We start from the raw sequence: 22,250 nt of genomic DNA, 5'->3' as shown, positions 1-22,250 counted from the left end.
GGAAGAAAGAAGGAAGGAAGGAAGGAAGGAAGGAAGGAAGGAAGGAAGGAAGGAAGGAAGGAAGGAAGGAAAAGGAATGAAGAAGGCGGGAAGGGAAGGGAAGGGAAGGGAAGGGAAGGGAAGGGAAGGGAAGGGAAGGGAAGGGAAGGGAAGGGAAGGAAAGACCAGCTAGCCACAGGCAAGGTAGCAAGCTTTTTGATTTAAAGTGTATTTGTTTGTAATTAGAGGTGTAAATGACAAAGGATATATAATCTTAAACATTCTTCCATACAGATTATGATCTAATTTTCTTAATACAGATGACTTAAGACACTTAATTTTTCTGCTTTCCAACACGGACATGTAATACATAAAGTGGATAATTCTCAAAACATTTTCATTTGTAATGAACAAAACATGAATAACTTACAAATACTGATAGCAGGAAATAATAGCTCTGAATTGTTGTCTTAATGAAAACTAAGCCAAGCGAAGTTCTGTGGCTTTCTGTATAAGTGACACTATTCTAAAAGAGCTTCTGTGATATTTTCCCTCTCCCAGGCAAAAGGCCAAATTCTTATCTTTTTAACCTATGGGAATTCTTTAATTCCATGGGAAAATGTTTAAAACTAAATGATTTTTTTTCTATTGATCTATTATAGGGTTCCATGAGGCCAAGAATTTATGTCTAAAAATACATCAAAAGCAATGTATAAGGAATATCATTAGATAACTGCTAAGCAGGGTTATATTTTAAGTTTCATTTGAGACTAAATGGGGTTACTTAATGTCTTCAAGCAGCACAAAGTAGAGGATATTCTTTCTCATTTGTAGAAAGACTGTCTGTCTACATGTACAAAGGAAAAAAGAAACTAAAGCATTTCCCCCTCCCCCAAATAAAAAAATTGCATTTCAACCAAAAAATATTTGGGTATTTTTTAACAAAAGCGATGTTTCTTTTACACTGAATTATATAAATATTTTTCACTATTTAAGCTATCATATCTAGATACAATTATAGGATATATACCCGTACATGTTACATTTTCATTTTAAATGGAAGTCTTGTGATACAAAATATTCCACGATGAATCCCATATTAAAAGTCAAGAACCTGTTTTAAGAAGTGCAAACAAAGTAAATGACCAAGAACATATGACTATTACAACTGACTTACACTTTGAAAGGTGTTCAAGGTATAAAAATATATTTGGTTATATTAGCCTATATAATTTAAAAATAATTTAATTTTATATTTTATCATACTTTAAATACTTTATAGTTATATAAAGTCAAAATAAATATTTTATGTAAGTTTTTCAATGATGTTCTTAACTGGCTGATTAGATCTTGATTTTCCATCTCACCTTTTGAGTGATTCCAAAATTCTCTTAAACATCTTTTGCATTGTACTTGGTAAATGCTCGGAATAAATTTTATGTGAAAAATCAAGGTCCTGCAGACAAATTTTACTGTGTGTCTTATAGTAAATTTAGTTGGCTAAATTTTAAGATCAAGGATCAGGCACAAGTTTATTTTCTACTCATTAAGAAGTAGCTACCATAAATCTGGAAAGGAGTAGAGTGGAATGACATATACTGAGTTCTCTCACTACCTATTTGGGATGACATTTTGACATTACATGCTAAAACAGAGAACAATGCAAATTTGAAGGAACTGAATTTATACTCTAGAATTCCATAGTCCACTCACAATCTACTTTTCAGCAGTCTGTCTGTAATAGCTCTAATAGAAGCAAAGCTTCACCAGTAGCCAAACCATCCTGTGGCATATTATTACTCTTCAATTTTGTATCCAACCCTCATGGATGAGGATTAGTATTATGCCTTCCTTAATAAATCTCAGAATTATTGAATAAAATATTAAATAACACAGTTTTATCATGATGCTATGTATTAAAAAATAGTCTGTAGAATTTCTAATTCTTCACTAAAAATATATTAGGTTGGTGCAAAATTGCGGTTTAAAAGGTTAAAAATTGCAAAAATAAGATTACTTTTGTACCGACCTAATAGTTTGCCTCAAAAGAATTGTGTCATCCAGTTTTGTCATCTACTTTTTCTTCCACTGATGCTACATTTCCTCGAATCCTTCTAAGTTTGAAAGTTTCTTCTGTCATTTTAGGTACATATCTTGAACAGCAAGAAACAAAAACAAACAAAAGAAACATAGCTAAGATTTTTAGGTGATGGAAGCCACCCCTCACAGAAATTTAGTGGCAGTAACAAGTACCGCTAAGAATCTAGGAGTAGATATGAGAGTTACTATTATTGAATGACATAGTGGCTCGCTCTAAATTGCTCATCTTAATCAAGAACACAACAAAAGTAACTAACCTCCTTGAACTCTTAATGCATGGCTGGCATTGTTCATGGAACTCTACAAGTTAGACATTATCATTATTTCCATTTATATTTGAGAAAATGGAGGCGCAAAATCACCCATCTAATAAATGGTAGAGCCTGGACTCAAATCCAGATCACTTAATGCACAGCTCAGTTCCTTACCCTCACCTTTCATTTCCTTCTGCAGAACTTCCAACTGTTGCTGCTGTCTTGGTTCTGGATCCAAAGAGATGAGTGTTCTTACCACTAACTAGCCTGACTGTGGAGCTGGGGAGGTGGAAAGAGGAGTGACTTAGAAAATCCTGCAAAAGCAGGAAACAGATTTTCAAAAAGTTATTTTTCCCAACAGTGTCTTCACTCCTGTGCCATTTCATCCTGGTGCAGGATGACCAACTTCTATCAATTTGCCTGGGATTGTCCTAGTTGTAATACTAAAATTGCTTGGGACTGTCCTGGTTTTCAAACTAAAGCGCTAAGTATCCCTTGGTTCTGGGCAAACCAGGATGGCTGGTCAGCCTAATGAATTCAGGATTGCTGGGCCTCTCTATTTTATACATATTTTCAAATCTTGCTTTCAAAGTTACTGATAGAAAAGTAAAACCAAGGAAGATCCAGCGCAATAATACCTATTATTTTAGACACATTACTAATTCATTTATGTAACTGTATAAATATGTTTTAGGAAAGCAATCATCCTATTCCAATGCCTACTAATAAACCACAGGAATTGTCTTTGGACTGCAAAGGAGAATGAATCAGACAATAGAATTTTAATTACACTTTGATGAATTAGACAAGGATTCAAGGCTCTGTTTTGGTTTATTGTTATTATAGAAATCTGGAGTTTAGAAAGACTGGTTTCCTATGGATTAAGTACAGCATTACAAGCACCTATTCACTTATCTCCTATAGAATTATATAATTCTTACGCCTGCATAGGCTGATAGAGTCAGCCATCAGGAATGCATATTTAAATGCATATAAGTAAAAATTCTATGGTTGGGTTGTTCTGAAGTTATGCTATTGAGAATGATACATTCTGCATGGAAAAGAAAAAGGAAACCATAAACCATTAATGATGAAAAACTTACTGCAGAGACTTGGAAAGTAATAGTGCATTGTACCATAATTGCTAATGTGCTTAGAGTTTAATACCAAATTACTGTCATGCCTAATATTAGTTGAAATGAATTCTTATAGTCCACAACTTAAAATGATGGTAAGTTATTATTGGGCCTTACCCTAAATTAGTGCTCAAAAAATCTGTGCACTAGCTAACAAAAAGAATATTTCTTTGTACTGTTAGTAAGCTGCCCATTTCCAAAGACCATAAGAAATAAAAGATTTTTAAGAAGAAAAATATTAGGTATTCTGTATTGTTTTCATGAATGGATAAATTTTAAATGCATAAAATGGAATTTAAAATGCTTTTTCACAAAACATCTTACTGCATTCTTTTAATGTCACCTTATTTCAAGATCTTTTTAAAATTAAATTTATTGTGGTGACGTTGGTTAGTAAAATTACATAGGTTTCAAGTGTACATTTTTATAATACATCATCTTTAAACTGTATTGTGTTCACTACCCAAAGTCAATTCTCCTTCCATAACCTTATATTTGACCCCCTTCACCTTCTACCACTCCCCACCCCTTACCTTCTGGTATCTTACTGCATCTTAAGCCTAACATAATACCTCATATCTGATAAATAAATTACAGTTCTCAGTTCCAACTCAGTGATTCTTCTGGTACTTAAATGCACATTATTTCCTAAGTTAATGGATCAGTATTTTCCCAAAAATATTAAAAAACATTTGCAAATATAATTTTGCTTTTGAAAATAGATTTGATATCATGAAGGCTATAGGAGAAAAGCTTTGGAGTTAATGATACTTTGTTTTTGCTTTCATTTTAGATAGCTTTTAATAGTTGATATAACTTGCCATCTTCCTCCTACATAATCAAAATTGAAAGTACATTTTGCTCGTGAACTTACTAAAATTAGTAAGGTGGGAAAGTACTGAGGATGTAAGGACAATAAAATGAAATTTTGAGTGAATTGGATTTTTTTCAGTAAGCAAAATGAATGAACTGGGCAAGAGAAAATGGTAAGACATTTGTTTATACTGCAAGAATGTCAGAGACTTGGAGGAGAGAAGAAGTTGCAGGCAAAAAGACTTTGTAGGGAAATACACATAGATCTTCACGCTTACTAACTTAATGGACAAGTAAATATCACCTAACTTCAAATTAAGTTAGCTATTGATATTGTGACTTTTATACAATCATCAGGAGATTGAAATCTAGAAATCTATCTCTAATGATAGCCAAATGACCAGTAGGCTGGTAAAACAAATGAATATCATTCTAGGGCCAAGATATGGGGCCTGCCGTTTATGAAAGCATTACCCTTGGAGCAATGATAGAGCCTTAGCTGGGACCTATGAGATGCATACATAATATTTGCTATGCATTTAAAACCAATGGCTAAATTATCAGTCACTTTGCCCAATGTACACTTCTGGAAAAAAATTTACTAACTTTTTCCTGGTACAGACTAGATTTTTAAAAATTCATTTTTCAAAGCACAGGCATTTATCTGGTACATAAGTATATTTTGAATATTAGTGGCTCAGATTTAAACATAAAAAACATATGTACAAACACCTATATAATAAATAAGTTGCCAAAAACAGTCATAGATAAAATATCATAGGTTTTAATGCCCCACATAAACAAATATAAAATAGGAGGGACTTTTACATTGTTTGGTATTAAGCAGAATATTCAGAGTCTGTCCTAAGTCACTGCATTATGTAAGAATGTTTTTATGCAAAGGTCAGAGTTCATTTAGGGAATTATGAAAAATTCATCAAAGTTTTGCATACATTATAGTACAGCAAAAATTATAACCATCTTGCTTCCTTAGAGAAGCTTCTATGTTGAATACCAATTTTACGGGGGAAAAAATGACAAGGAAATCGTCAGAATATTTATTTATGGAATACTAAAAGCAATTTGCTATTGTTAGGAACGTAGAGAACTTAGTGAAAATTGCCTATTTTCACTTTGAAATGTCCACTGGTCAGACCCTCGATCAGTACACAGCAAGTAACATTCTCTCAGAAGTCATAGAACCAAAACTTACCTACTGTCCCAGCATTTCCACATGCACTCCACTAGTTTACTTTATGCCTCTCTCACCAGTATTCCCAGATATAGAGTATTAAAGAACTGATAGCAACATTTGCTATGGTTGGACACCCTACTTTTCCCCACCTCCTGGGTGAAGGGGAGAAGCAGATGTGTCCTTATTCTTTACTCATAATGGATATCACAGAATTTTGAGCCAGGATGGACCATAGAGATTATATAATTCAACATCCTCATTTCAAATGTAAGGACACTTAACGGCCAAGGCAGAGGCAAGTTTAAAACCCAAGTCTCTCAATTCTAAGCAGAGTGTTCTTAAACCTGTATTCTTGGCATTTTATTATTTCTGCACATAGAAGCCTGATTTGGTTCACATGAAAATCTGACCTCCTATCTCTTAGTGATTAATAGTTGTTAAAGCCAATTCACAACATTTTACTTTGCTGCAGGAAACAAAATATATTAAAAAGATCTTTGAAATGTCTGATTAGTTCTATTATGCCTCTTCTTATATCCAGACCATGTCGAACTTCTGTTGCTACTGTGGGGATCTACATGAAGGGGTGCGTGTGTGTATGTGTGTGCGCACATGTGTTTGTGTGTGTATGTGTGCGTGTGCACGTGCATGTACTTGCACAAGGCATGCATACACCATAGGTATGAAATCTAAACCACATCGTCCTAATCAACCTTTATTTACATCAATGTAAAGGTCGGTACATGAGATAGATGCATCCCAAATCTTTTGCATTACACCTTATTTGACAAAAGATCTAAGTGGGGAAATACAGAATAAATCATCTCATTTACTTTTTCTCTTTTTAGACACAGCAGCTCAAGTTTCCTCACATTACAGAGTTTTAAAAGCCCTTGAAATATGAAAAACAATCATTACCAAGAAAGATAAAATTTGTTTCCAACTTATAGAAATCAAAAAGGAACACCCTAACCCTTACATAGGGATTCAAATGGTGATACTTGTTTGATTCCCTAAAATCATGTAATTGATCTCAGACAACTTGGCATTTTTAAGGTATAAAAATTTAGAATATGCTAAAAGGTGATTTTATTTATTTAATGTTTTCTAATATTTTCTATTTAATATTTTCTAATTTAATATTTTCTAATATTAAATTCCATTTAATATTTATTTAATATTTTCTAACTACAAAATTTGCAAAAAATAATAAAAGCCAGTAAAGATATTTGTTGAAACACATTGAAAATGCATTTAGATTCTTATTACACTAGTATTTTACTAAAATATTTTTATTTTAATATTCTAAGTATATGTTCTTTTAATCACTAATATATCTACAAAGAAAATTATCAACATTAACACATTACGTAATTTTCATACTCTAGAATCAGGAAATATCTAACCATGAGAAAGTGGAATAATTGATGAAGAAAACACAAATAACCAAGAGGAAGGAAATGGAAATGGTTGGTGCAATAGCCAAAGTGGTCAAGGATCAGCTTTGCCAGCAACCCAATCACTCTCAATGGGAGCTTTCACCCAAAGGATATACTACAGTGAAGTGTTTCCTCAAAGTATGAACTAAAGACACCAGTTTCTTAAAACGATGGTAAGTGTGACAAAAAAAAGAGTTCAGTGGTCAGAAGTCTTTGGCAAATACTGGGAAAAGGTCAACAAAACAGATCTCTGTCTACATTGTTTCTTAGAACTTTTTTATTTTTCAATGTGTATTATGAATCTCCAAAATAATATCTAGTAAATATTGACAGTTGATTTAAACAACTAGACTTTCATCTACTACTTTAAGTGTTGAAACTGAGTTTGGCATTTAATCGCTCAAAGACAATTCATTATAAACTACAAGCATCTACCACCCTATTCGTGAAATTCCTTATCAGTGTTTACATACACCGCAATGTCAGGGACAAGAACACAGCGCTGGACCCACCAAAGTACTGCCACCCACCAATATCTACAAACCTTTCAAACCACAGTTTACCCAGCCTGTGACCACAGTCAATGACATGCCAGGAAACCATGAACAAATGACAAATTCAGTACTTACAGGAAGGATTAACATTGTCATTTGACCCATAATCACATTTCCTTTCTTTAAAATTAGGCTGGGTCACAGGATTGTTGCTCAGGTTGGGGAAATAATTAAAGCAAAATTACAATGGGACTGAAATCAGGAGAGCAACCGATTAATTTTTAATTACGTAAGTGTTATACTGACCTTTTGGTCTTTTAAAATCTCCAGGCGCCAAGCATTATAATAATTTCATTTTAACATTTTAGAGCTTTTCAACTGGTGATTCTCTTTCTGTCTGTAAAATCCTTCTAACCCCTTTCACTACCCTCAAATGCCAACACCATTGTTTCCCCATAACCATCTGTGTACCTTTTTAGTCATTAACTCAATGAACTCATTCTTCAGTTTGCCCCTCAAATATCACTGACTCTCATAATCCTTTTGAATCATCCCCATGATATTTTCCCTTAAAAATTGCACCTACCATGATTTATAATTATATACTATTTGCAAGAATGTTTGTTAAATAGCTATTATTTCCATTAGACTAAAACTCCAAGAAAGCAAGGAACTATGTTTATTTCGTCGACCAACACATAGAAGAAGTAGGCCGTCCCTACATATTTGTAAATTACATTGAACAACTGAAGGTAGAACTAAATGAATGAAGTCAAGAAATGTTTATTTAGTATCTACAGCATGCAACCATCAATAAACAGACAGAAAAATTGTTCCTTTCTCTCTTTTCTACACCAAGAGATCCATCCAATAAGCTGAGAAAAACATCCTTTGACACAATATGGAGACGAGCTTCAAAGTTGGCACCCTTCACTTGGGTATCGTTGAGAAATACATGTATCATAAATCTCAGAAACCAGTATAATTACCCTTGAGGAGCTACTGCCCTGTATCCCAGGTCTCAGTCAGGAAGTCAGCAAGTCACACCATTTAATGGGTTATAAATAGCACTAATTTTCCTTGTTTTTCTTGGAAGTATTTATGATATCTGTTTCCCTTGGACAGGTAGTTCAAATGTGGATCTAACCACTTAAAATAACCATCTGAGGTAAAATCTTTCAAACTAGAGTATTATGACCAAAATTAGCCTGAAATACAGCTTAGAAGTGAATGAAGATAATGAATTTCTCTGTAACATGGCAGAAAGGGTGACATGAAAAATATATGATGATTTTTCTGATAATTGGTGTTTTAGCTCTCTGTAATTCTGCATGTTCTTTCTGTATGCAATAAATCACATATACCAGAAACTTAGCTTTAAAAAAAAAAATGCATGTTTTCTCTTCTGCCGAAAAAATACAACAGAGACATCACTCTTTGAAAAACATATCTGCCTGCTTAAAACTCATGTTAACTGTGTTTTCAACCTGTCACCTACAAATATTTCCAGGAAATAATTTTTCTTGTTACCCAACCACCTTTTCAAATCACACCTAGACAATCAACAATCTTAGTGCACCTTTAACTTGATGTAATCTCAGAGTCTTTCTTACATTTAGGCTTATAATACATTGTCTTCAAGGGTTGGTGCTCTTTCATATAATGCTGGCAGCAATTATAGCAACAGAAATTCTGCAGTTCCTTTTGTTTCTTCATAAGTTCTAGTTATTCCTTCAAAAAGCTTACTGCTTTCTTCGGAGTTGCCCTGTTTTTAATAGTCCTTCTTAATATTTACATCATTTTGAAACCTATTCATGTCATTTCATATAATTTTGAAAGCAGATGCTTCCAACTAAAGTACTTATAAGTTACACCAATGATTATTAACCAACACATATTTGTGCCCTACCTGGTCCCGTCATTTACAATAGTTTTCAAAGTTCAGATTGAAACAAAGTTCAACAAGTAAATTTATCTCCAAAAGTACTTTTAATTCAATAACTTAACTCTTAAAGTAGATATTCTTTTCCTCTCTCTTGTTCTATCAGAATAGGCTCTTCAAACAAAATCTTAAGCTTAATACTACAGTCAACTGAACACGGAAGTGCTAACCTTTAGGTATTAGTGATAGTCTAAATGTTAAATAGTTGTTCAATTAAATCAAAGACAGGGATACATAGTTTGCTAATGCAAAAAAGAATATTTCTCAGATACATTTTTTCATACAATTTCAAAAACTTAGAAGGTTTCCTAAGTTCTTCAAATGTATTGCACTTGAATGTAAATTTTGAGATAAAGGTAATTTTTGTCAAATTTACAAAAACCTAAGCCCAAACATTTTCTATGAAACAATAAAAGGAGCCCCTCCCATAATGCTAAGTGAAATAAGTCAAACAGGAAAAGTAGAGCACCACATGATTTCACTGATATGTGGTATATAAAACTGAAAACAACAACAGAACAAGAAAAACAAATGAAGGAACAAAAACTCATAGATATAGACAACAGTTTAGTGGTTACCAGAGGGTAAGGGGGGTGGAGGAGGTTATACATGAGGGTAAAGGGGATCAAATACTATATGGTGATGGAAGGAGAACTGACTCTTGGTGATGAACACACAATGTGAGATAAAGATGATGTATTACAGAATTGTACACCTGAAAGCTATGTAACTTTACTAACAATTGTCACCCCACCCAACAAACTTAAAAAAAAAAAAAAAGGAGACCCTGACATATAGAAGAGAGTTAAATTTGTGATAAAGATTCAAAGCTTTGTAAACATGTACCCGACAAATCTCTATAAATGAAACTTTACACTGCAATAGCATAATGCTGCTTTTGAGTCTCAAAGGAAATCTATGTTTCTGACTTGCTACTGCCTGAAAGTTCTGGATCTTCAATCAAACCTGAATGTTAATAGCCATTTGAATGTAAGAACTCTCTTGACATTACATCATTTATCTCTAGTGGTTCTTATTTATATATTTGCATCCTAAGATATAGAAGTCTCATGTTGTAGCTATCAATATACATAATCCTTTTAGGAGCAGTAGTTTCTGAGAGGAAAAAATTATGCATGATTAATAGTAATTAGCTCTATAAAAAAATCTTACTGTGATTTATACCTTTCTACATATAGAAAACATATCCTTATTTTTTCAGTTAAAAATAATATTTTTTAGAAAATGGTTTCTAGTTGAGATTTAAATTTTTCACTTTTTAAAAGTACAAAGTTATGATTGTGAATTTTATACTTACCCTTTACATGGCATATTTTATTTTAAACATACTTCCATAAATAGTATACTGCTTCAGCAAACAGTACATTCTTCAAATTTTTCTCTCAGTTATTAAATACTAATTTCTAAGGGCTAAAATATAGAACTAAAGGTACAATTGCACCCTCTACTGTTCAAATGTTCTATTCCATATTGAGCAAAGCACTGTGTATGTTTAACACATTCGTTATAAAAGTAACAGGCAAATCATATTGGCTCCTTTTTGACATTAATTAGCAGATTCTCAAAATATTAAACTCTATTGATTAGTATTTCTTTAGTAATACAAATGGAAACTTGGCATTTATATATTATAGTTACTGAGATTAAACTAATTTTGAAAAGAATTACTCTTAGCAAGTTACCTGAAATGTGAAGTATTCATTAACTTACTGACAATAAATGACAATGTTGATCACCTTTTTAACATTAGTCTTAACAAGGAAAAATATCAAGTTGTTCAAGCCAACAATTGGCATATTTTTCTACCATGTTTCCCCAAAAATAAGATCAGACCATCAGCTCTAATGCGTCTTTTGGAGCAAAAATTAATACAAGGCCGGGTCTTATATTAAAATATTAATATAAGACCCAGTCTTATATTAATCTTTGCTCCAAAAGACGCATTATTGCTGATGGTCTGGCTAGGTCTTATTTTCAGGGAAACACGGTAATAGTTTACAAAGTTTACCCAATTTCTTTCACGTTAGAAATTAAAATAAACATTAATGCTTCTCTAAAACAGTACTTTGAAGTTCTAAAAATTAGTTTTGATATCCTCTTATCATTGTCAACATTTCAAATACTACTATGGATCATGGCCGAGTGAGGACATCGCTTCCTTCCTTATCTCCCCTTAAATTTACACCAAGTCGGGCAACTATAATCCAACAAAGATTCCTCTGCTCAATACACAAACACACCTAAGAGATTCATGCAATGGTATATCTGAAGGTTGCCATACAGGCACAAGTAGGGGAGGTGGAATAGGGTAAGGGCAAGGATTGTGTCCACAGATGTAGTTTGGCACCCGCCACAACCCCAGCTAACGCAGTAGCAGTAGAAAAGTCTGGCTGTGCCCCTCAAACTACAGCCTGAAGAGGGTAAAAGTGGCAGAAGCAGCATCTTTGCTGGAGAAACTGGTTTCTTTCCCCACCCACCCCTCATTGTGGCAGAAACTGGTAGCAGCAGTTGGAGAAGTGGTCAAATAACAGGGTGGTGTCAGTAGCCATTACTAACAAGAAGGCAGCACTGAGGGCTCATGAACCTGCCCACCTACCTGCCATATCCCTACATCATGGAGGTGGTGCCCCGGCACCAAGGCAACTGGGACACAGAAGGAACACCCATTACCATGGTCAGTACTTGACAATTTCCATGCTCAAAGTGATGCCCTCGCTACCACCACCCCAGACACATAAGTAGCACAGGTGAGAGAAAACAAAAACTTGCATTATAGCAACATCTACCAGAAAACAAAGGAAAGACCTCTAATAATCAACCTGCTGGACTGTTAAGACTAAAACGATATCTAAACACAAGAAGAGTTCACTACCTCAAATGTGCAGGCAGAGAAGAAATCCATCAAGTACCATGAATAACCAAAGTAACATGGTAACACAGAAAGAACATGAAAAGTTTCCAGAAATCAAACTCAAATTCATGGAAGACTATCATTTCAATAACATTATTTAAGTTTGCAGTTATAAAGAAATTTGTGAAATACAAGAAAACTCAGAAAGGCAGTTCAATGAGCTCAGGAATAAAAGCAATGAACACAGGGAGAACTTAACCAAAGAGATTGAAACTATAAAAAAACAAAAACAAAAACAAAACAAAAAACTGAAATTCTGAAACTGAACAATTCAATAAAGGAGATGAAGAATACATTAGACAGTAATGGAAATAGAACAGACCAGATGGAAGAGAGAATTAGCAAACTCAAAGATAGAAATATAAAAATGATTCAGGTGGAAAAAGAGAGAGAAATAAGAGTTTGAAAAATGAAAGAACTCCACAAGAGCTACCAGATTCCATCAGAAAGAGCAACATAAGGATAATGGGTATCCTAGAAGGAGAAGAGAGGGAGAAGGGAACAGATAGTCAATTTAAAGAAATAATTGATGAGAACTTCCCAAACCTAGGGAAGGAGTTCTACATTCAAATACAAGAAGTTAACAGAATGCCTAATTATCTCATGCAAAAAGACCTCCCCCAAGACACATTATATTAAAACTCAGAAATTAATAATAAAGATAGAATTCTCAAGGCAGCCAGGAAAATGAATATAGTAACCTATAAAGGAAACCCATCAGATTATCAGATTTCCTTATTACTAATAAGGAAATTGAAACAGTAATCAAAAACTTCCCAAAAAACAAAAGGCCAAGACCAGATGGCTTCAATGGTGAATTCCACCAAACATTCAAAGGAGATTTAATACCTATCTCACACTCTTCCAAGAAAAAAAAATAGAAGATAGGGAATGCTTATCTTATCTTAACTCATTTTACAAGTCCAACATTATCATGATACCAAAACCAGACTAGGATATAACAACAACAACAACAACAATAACAACAACAACAACAACAAAATTACAGGCCAAAATACCTGATGTACATAGACGCAAAAATCCTCAACAAAATATTATAATAACAAATCAAATACAACAATACATTAAAGGGATCATGAACTATGATAAGGCGGGATTCATTGCAAAATGCAAGGATGGTTCATCATCTCCAAATCAACGTGGTACACTGCATTAAAAAAATAATAAAGATTATAAATATATATGGGCATATCAATATATGTAGAAAAAGCATATGAAAAGATAAAAGTCAACTTATGATGAAAACTCTCAATAAAATGAGTATAACAGGAACCTCAAGATAATAAAGCCCATACACAACAAACCCTCAGCTAACATTATACTCAACAGTGAAGAACTGAAAAAAACTCCTCAAGTTTTCATGGAGCCACAATGACCCCAAATTGCCAAAGCAATTCTGAGGAAAAAGAAAAAAGAATACGCTCCAACTTCAAACTATACTACAAAGATATCATAATCAAAACAGTATGGTATAGGCAGAAAAATAGACACACAGACAAATGGAACAGAACTGAGAGCCCAGAAATAAATCTACATAATATGCAACTAATTTTCGACAAAGAAGCCAAAGTCTCTTCAATAAATGGTGTTGGATACACTAGCTACCAGTAGCCATATACAAATGAGGCTACACCACTATCTTACATCATACATAAAAATTGACTCAAAGTGGATTAAAGACTTGAATATAAGACCTGAAACAATAAAATACATAGCAGAAAACTGGACACTAAGCTTCTAGACATTGGTTTCAGAGGTGTTTTTGTGACTATGACTTCAAAGGCAAGGGAAACAAGCAAAAATATGTTAATGAGACTACATCAAACTAAAAAGGTTATGCACAGAAAAATAAACCACAAACAAAAAGGCAACCAACTGAATGGGAGAAGACATTTGCAAATGATATACATATATACGAGTACACAACGGAATACCACTGAATCATAAAAAAGATGACATGCTCATATACTATGGCATATCAAGACTTACTTGAGAGTATGGTACCGGTAGTGGTATAAAGACAAACAAATGGTTCAATAGACCAAGACTGAGAGTCCTGAAATAAACCTACCTATATTTGCTATTTGATTTACAATAAATGTGCACCATACAAATGATGTTCTTTTTAATAAATAGATCTGCATTGATTAACTATCCATGTGGAAAGAAAATTAATCTTGTTACCTTCCTGGTACCATACACAACAATTCTAGGTGAATTGTAGATCTAAATGTGAAAGAGAAAACATAAAGCTTCTAAAATGTAACAGAGGAACGCATACTCATTAACTTAAAATAGGCAAGGATATCTTAAACAAGACACAAAAAAAGCACTCCCCATAAGGAAAAGAAATCAGAAAATACACCACATTAAAATTAGGAAATTCTTTTGATCAAAATATACCATTAAGGTGGATACATGTCATTATACATTTGTCAAATGCATGAAATGTACAATACCAAGAGTGAAATACAATGTTAAGTATGGGCTTTGGGTAATAATGATATGTCATCAGTTGTAACAAATGTACCACCCTGGTGTAAAGTTTATACAGCAGGGGAGGCTGTGCATATGTAGGGGCAGGGGTGTATGAGAAATCTCTGTCTGTACCTTCCATCTAATTTTCCTATAAACCTAAAATTAGGTAAAAAATAAATTCTATTTTTAAAAAAGCACTATTAAGAGAGTCAAAAGGTAAACTACAAAATAGGAAAATACATTTGTAATATACATTTAATAAGCAAAAAGCTTATGCTCAGACTATATCTGGAATTCCTAAAATTCAGTACTAAAGAAATGGGCAAAATAATTGAAAATTTCAAGTATTTTGACAAAAGAAGATATCCAAATTGCCAACAAACATATGAGAAATTGCTCAATTTCATTAATCAACAGGGAAATGCAAAGTAAATACAATGATATACCACTACACACCTACCCAAATTGTTAAAATTGAAAGAAAATCCACGATAACAAATATTAGAGAGTTAGTAAAACAATGGAAATTCTCATGCACTACTAATGGGAGTATAAATTGATATAGCCACTGGGCAAAACTGCCCCAATTTCTACCTAAACTGAATATATGGATACCCCATTATCTAGAAACTCCAATATTAGGGATATACCCAAGAGAAATACATACATATTATCATCAAATGATATATGCAAGAATACATTACTTATACCAAAACTGGCAACAACACAAATGTCTACCAACATTAGAATATATTCTGCATTCACATAGTAGAATATAGAAGACAATAAAAATAAGTGAAAATTACTACAGGCAACAACAGCAATAAAACTCATGAACAATACCCAGCAAATGAAACCAAACATAAAAGGATACATAGTGTGTGATTTCTTTATAAAATTCTCAAAAGTGGGCAAAAATTTTACGGTCAAGATAATGGCTACTTTTGGGGCCAAAAGCAAGGCTGGTGACCAGGCAATGGCATGAGGAAGGTTTCTGAGGTTCTAGGAAAGTTCTGTTTCTTGATATGAGCAGTGGTTATACTAGTATGTGTTCAAATAACTCAATAAACTATAAACTTATGGCTTATACACTTTTCTGTATGTGTTTTATAACTTATTAAGAAAGCTTAAAACAAAAGCCTCCTTAAATCAACTGCTGGCAAAGAGTTATTGAATATTATTTTAGATACCTACAAAGTGCAAGGAATGGTCTTAGAAGATCTAAGCCTCTAAACACATTCCACTATCATGTCAAATTTTTATTTCATACAATCAATTGTTAGATTTAGGACAAAAATATGGATTAGATATACTTCCTACCCTGAAAATGACAGATATAGCTTTATCTGGGTACACTGACATAGTATGGTGTTTACGTGTGTGTATATACATATGTGTGTGAGCATACACATATATACATACCCATATACATATAATATGAGCTATGATCAAACCATACACTGAATGTTTAAATAAAACAAATTTTTGTTACAGTAAAAGACACATTGTCATTAATCCCCCTCAAAATAGCACCCTCTCTTTGAACACATTTACCCCATCATTCTTTCCACCTTCTGAAGCAGTTCTGAAAGTCCTCTTCCATGAGTGTCTTTAGTTGCGCTGTTCATAGTTGTCTTGATGTTCTGAATCAATTCAAAACGTTTACCTTTCATGGTCATTTTGACTTTGGGGAAGAGCCAGAAGTTGCAGGGTGCCAGATCGGTGAATAAGGTGGATGAGGACACACTGTCATGTTTTTATTTGACAGAAATTGCTGTACTAGAAGCAATGTGTGACATGGGGCCTTTCCGTTGTGATAAAAAAATACTGAATGCTGCTGCCTAGTGCCATCCAATGGAAAGGCAGGGATCTTCAATAGGGAAAGTAGCACATCGAACATTAGTAAGTGTGTGACAAGTTTCAACTTGTTCGGTGCAGTCACTTGGGTGTGAGCTACGGTTGAGAGAAGGTGTGTTTTAAAGTGTGCTGGAACTCATCCTTCATCATGACAACACTCCATGTCACAACATCACTCCTGGTATATGGCAATTTGTGTCAAATAAAAACATTACAGTGTGTCCTCATCTACCTTATTCACTGGACCTGGCACCATGCGACTTCTGGTTCTTCCCCAAAGTCAAAATGATTTAGGACATTGAGGTAGCCACAACAGTGCAACTAAAGATACTCACGAAAGAGGACTTCCAGAACTGCCTCAGAAAGTTGCAAGAACAATGGGCTAAGTGTGTTTGAAGTGGGGCTGGGGTGGGAGTGGGGGTATTTTGAGAAGGATTAATGGCAATGTGTCTTTTATTGTAATAATATTTTTTTATTTAAAGATTCACCATATTGTTTGATCACACCTCATATATACATTCCAGATTTCAAAAAATCTTGACTTAAGATTATCTTAAGGGCCGACCTGACGGCTCAGATGGTTGGTACGCCGTGCTCCTAACACCGAGATCGCGGTTCAATTCCCACATGGGCCAGTGAACTGCACCCTCTACAGCTAAGATTGTGAAAAACATCTCTCCCTGGAACTGGGCTGCCATGAGCGGCTGGAGGTCAGCGTGAGCTGCCGTGGGCTATCGTGTGCTGCCATGAGCAGCCAGTGGCTGGTGGCCAGAGTGAGTGGTGGCAGCCATCGTGAGCTGCTGGCAGCCAGTGAGAGCTGCCGTGAGCTGCTGTGAGCAGCCAATGGACAACTGGCAACTGACTGCCTCAGCTGCGGGGAGCGCAAGTCTCATAATACCAGCATGGGCCAGGAAGCTGTGTCCTACACAACTAGACGGAAAAACAATGGCTTGAACTGGAGTGGGGAGGGGGGGAGGAGGTGGAAGAAGGGGGGAAAAAAGATTGTCTTAATGTTTCAATAAAATAATTTACTAAATGTATATAACTCAGGTGTAATTTTCATATATGCAATTCAACAAATCAAGAGAACACCTTTGGTAGAAACATGTCTTAAGAACTGGAGTAAAACAGGAAAAGGCTCTATTTGACCTCAGCTCAGAAGAATACAGTAGGATGTGTATAAGTGGAGGAAGAGAGGGAAGATGTTTATAGGGCACATATGAAAAGCATAATCAAAAGTACAAGCTGGGGGGACCTAGACATGGGGTCAGGGGTTCATTTTGGATGGAATAGAGGGTTCGGGAGAGCGGAGAAATGAGTGGGTAAAAGAGAGCTGGGAAGGTAGATGAAGGCCAGACTAACGTGGATCTTGGAAAGCAAACTGACTAATGTAGACTAAGTGTACTCAGTAATGGAAAGGCAGCTACAGTTCTGAGCAGAGAAGTGACATAGAGTTGTGTTTTAGGAAAATTAACACGTTGCGTATGGCAGGGTTTAAATCCCTCGTGAAGATTCTCGTGATCCGTACGCAACGTGTTAATCCAAGAACATGGTGGTAAACGAATTGAAGATTGAAAAGACGCATCAGGAAGACTGGTCAGGAAGCTGCTGCAGTTCTACAGGGCTAATCAAGATATGAGACAGAGGATGGAGAAGAGAAGACACGGCTGTTTGCGGTTGAAAAGGTCATTCATTCCTCGATATCTGCATCAATTGCTCCTATAATCCACAAGTATTCCCCAATAATCATTGCATAAACTGCTGTATGTGTGAACTGTAAACATAGATCAAGCACCTGTGTAACCAGGTGCAACGTATTAAAAAGTTAACTCTTCTTACTAAGGATTATTTTTGAGCACATCCAATCTTTGCAGAGCCAGGGCTCCTCTTCCAAAAGTGCCTTCCCTGCAATCCCACAGAACACAGACAGCATGCCTAGTCCTGGCTGGAGAACAAGTGAAAATGACTGAAGAGCCACTGAGAGGGCACCCTGTATATATAAAGTGCGATTCCATCTTTAAAGTGCCTTCCTGACCACTACTGTCCCTTCATACTCACCTAGGCTTGTCTCAGTGCCCAAGGCTCCAGTATGTCCTTTGATGCCCCAATAAACTCTTCTAAGTTAGTGAATTCATAGGCACATATGCATGACTTTGCTGGCTTAGCCTTCCCATCCCACCACTTTTTGAGGAGAGAATTTTTACTTGACCAAGACTTGGTCCTTATGTGATGCAGAATCAAGAGGAAAGGAACAGGAGAGATAGGGGCTTGAAATAGCAGTGGAATTTTCACTGTGGGATGCAGAGTGGAGAGTAGCAGTTGTAATAGGTAGGTCATGGGGTTGGAAGAAGAAATTCAGATTTATAAGTATTCCTCTTTGGGGATGTCTAAAAACAGCAAACAGATGAGGCGGGTGGTAGACGAGGGTAAAAGGGATCAAACATATGGTGATGAAAGGAGAACAGACTCTGGGTGGTGAGCACACAATGTGATATATAGAGGACGTATTACAGAATTATACACCAAAACCTATGTAACTTTACTAACACGGTCACCCCATTAAACTTTAATTTAAATAAATAAATAAATAAAAACAAAGTTCTTTTAACTAACTTTTGGTTTGTGGACCTGTCCATTTAACCCTGCATTAAAACTGGCCCATGTGGACTCTGGTTTTATAAGATTACAATGAATACAATACCCTAAAGGAATAAAAATAATACATGTAAGTAATTTACATAGTTTTTAATAGAGAAAGAGGAAAACTTTGGTTGCATTTCAAATCAATCCATAAAAGGAGCTGGCCACTCTGAGTTCTCCAAGCCTGATTTTGCATGGCAATTTGGGCAGAAACTATACAAGTGAAGAATTCTAGGAAGAGCAAACCAAACCCTAACACTGAGTACTGAAGCTTCACATGGATGCACCACACGCCACTGCTGACTTCCTTCTAAATTAGGGAAGACAACCAACAAAGTATTCCATTCACGCAACTCTTGGTAAGTATGTATTTTAGAGTCTTTAAAACCAGGTTATAGTCTGGGATACAAGGGAAAATTGAGGAAAGAAGACCATAAATAATAATCACATAAATAATTGTTCATATTATTAAATCTGACATTTATTGAGTGATTATTATATTATCTTATATTTTTTATTGTGAAGTATTGTGCTGAGTGCTTTTCATAGCTGATCAAAAGCCCCACAAATTTGAGGTCCGTATTTTTGTTACTCCCATTTTAAAGGTGAGAACACTGAGAATGATTAGCGTTTAAGTGACTTGTCAAAGGCCATACAGTTAGCACAAAAATTGGGCTTCAAACTCAGGGCGTCTTGACTCCAGAACCACAGTGTTTATAACTATGCTACATTGCTCCAACAATTGTAATAATGATGATAAAAATGAAACTTTTATTATTAATATCTATCCTATGCACACCTAGTAAGCCTATCACCAAAGCGTATGAGTTAGCACTATGTCACACCATTGTTTTCTCAAGATTTGACCCCCACATAAGGTTATAATAATAACTACTAAGTAATGTAGACTTAGCTTCATTCATAAGGACATGAAAGGCCATCCCTAGAGTTCTGGAACCAACTTCTTGGAGCAGGGCACCTACTTCGTGAGCTGTATCAACTAATTAAGCTAATTATATGACTATATAGCATCGATCTCTCTACCAAGATTTAATTTTTAGTCTAAATAAGTGCCGAACTTAGAAAAAGTTGGAAAAAATCATTTTAAGAAAATTATTTTATACTTTATTCTTTCTTGGACTAAAGTGTTTAAATTATGTTTGCTACTTTTGTAACTCTCTTGATGCCTTCTGTGTAATTGGATATTAAAAACAGAATACGAACATATTCCTCAAAGCTAGAATTCTCCATGGATTGCTTTTATTTTTCCTATGAAAATTTAGTGGAGAAATTAAAGTATGTGTATCTGTGGTTTCGTTCGAGATGAGGCTTAGTTCACAATGAGAAAATTTCTCAGAACTAGGACTTACTATCAAAAGTTAAAGCTCAAAGGGACAAAATAAGGTATTTCCAAAATAAGGAAAGGGGAACTTTAAAAAATGCCTGTTTCATTAATATCCTTCTTCTAAAAAGTATTCAAATGTAGTTACATCATTTTTACTGTATGTAGCTTTGGAAACTGTATGTAAGTTGGACTCAACATAAAACAGAGTACACTAAAGAAGCAGTTATAAATAACTTCATTTCACCAAGAGGTTGAGAAGAGTCAGCTGCCAATGCACAAACCCACAAACCACCACCATTTCCAAACTCAGTTCCACAATATCTCAATATATTCAAAAACAAAAAATAATGACATGAACTATTGAACACCACCACGCTGTGTGGTCCTCCAGTTAAAAAAAGAAACTGTTATCTTATACTTTAATCTTTTCTATAAACTATTCAGATTTTAAGCCAAAAGCTGTAACTTTTTTCCGTTTTAAAAAGGTACTTTTTAATGTTACTTGTGAAGATTAAAATCTAGTTATAATGCTACTAAATGAAAAAAAGGTCCATACATAAACTTACTGGCAAGTTTTGTGAGGCTAAGGACACGTACTTCTGAAGATGGGAATGGTCCAAAATACCACAGAAATGACATTCCCAAGTGATGAAGTAACTAAAAAGGGCCAGCTATACAGATTCCATATGACCCCAATTTGCCAGGACAGATGTACTTCCAAAAATGTCCACCTTATAGTCACATTATGTGCCAATTTTTTTTTATTTGGAGTGTATATCCCAGCACATGCCTACTATGACATGGACACAATAATTACTGCTTGGATTTAGGAGGGGGAGGTGGAGTGGAGCATGATTATGATAAAAATAACTACATTTTAATGGTTTTAAATATCATCTACTAGTTATTTTAAAAAGTCATTAAAAGCTTTTCAATATAATGGCCCAAAGCTTTTATCCACTCAGTGCCAGACAAAATGGTGAAAACACTTGTGGAAAATTAACTGGTTAGGGGACGAATCTCTTCTCACAGGGTAAAACTTCTAAATCGAAAACAGAAATATTGATTAGGCATTCAATAGGAGAACCGATTTCATATTAGGAACCAATCTCAAGTAGCCATTTATCCTCTACCATTTGGATTGCTATTAATTCTTTCCACTTAAACACAGCTGTATGTTTACTAAATCAAAACCAACGTGGACTATGGAATCAACGTTAAGGCTAGGTGGAAACAAAACAAATGGGCACATATTGCATTCTAAATCACTTTTCTACATTCATTATTTTATTTGGGGAATTTTCTTCTGGAAGTAGCAAAAAAAGAATTTATGCACATCTGTTTATGTATTCAGGAAAAGAATATTCAGACTGGGCATTAGTCCATGGGAAAGCCTGCACAACATAATCCAGCCCACTAAACACACTGCTCGTTTAGTAATAAGAAAATTCCAGGTTAGATTCTTGCCAAGAGATGTCTTCTTTTCCAAAAATTATCTTTGGCTACATTTTACAATTGATTTACTCCTCTCGGTGCATAAAAGAAATAAAAGAACTATTGTCCAATGTTAGTGTTTGGAATTTGTCTGAACTCTGGTGAAAGAAATATAAATCAATTTACTGAAA

General features: G+C 34.7%; 1 protein-coding gene across 1 annotated transcript in view; it reads right to left on the bottom strand.

The window, feature by feature from the left end:
• The window catches only part of PRKG1 (protein kinase cGMP-dependent 1), a 1,140,935-nt gene that overhangs the window by 1,061,353 nt on the left and 57,332 nt on the right, over positions 1–22,250 (bottom strand). The window lies entirely within an intron of this gene.

Source organism: Rhinolophus sinicus, chromosome 15 (assembly GCF_057876585.1).
Source record: "Rhinolophus sinicus isolate RSI-liver-muscle chromosome 15, RSI-T2T, whole genome shotgun sequence".
NCBI classification, from domain to species: domain Eukaryota; kingdom Metazoa; phylum Chordata; class Mammalia; order Chiroptera; family Rhinolophidae; genus Rhinolophus; species Rhinolophus sinicus.
This window is presented reverse-complemented; position numbering and strand designations above follow the sequence as displayed.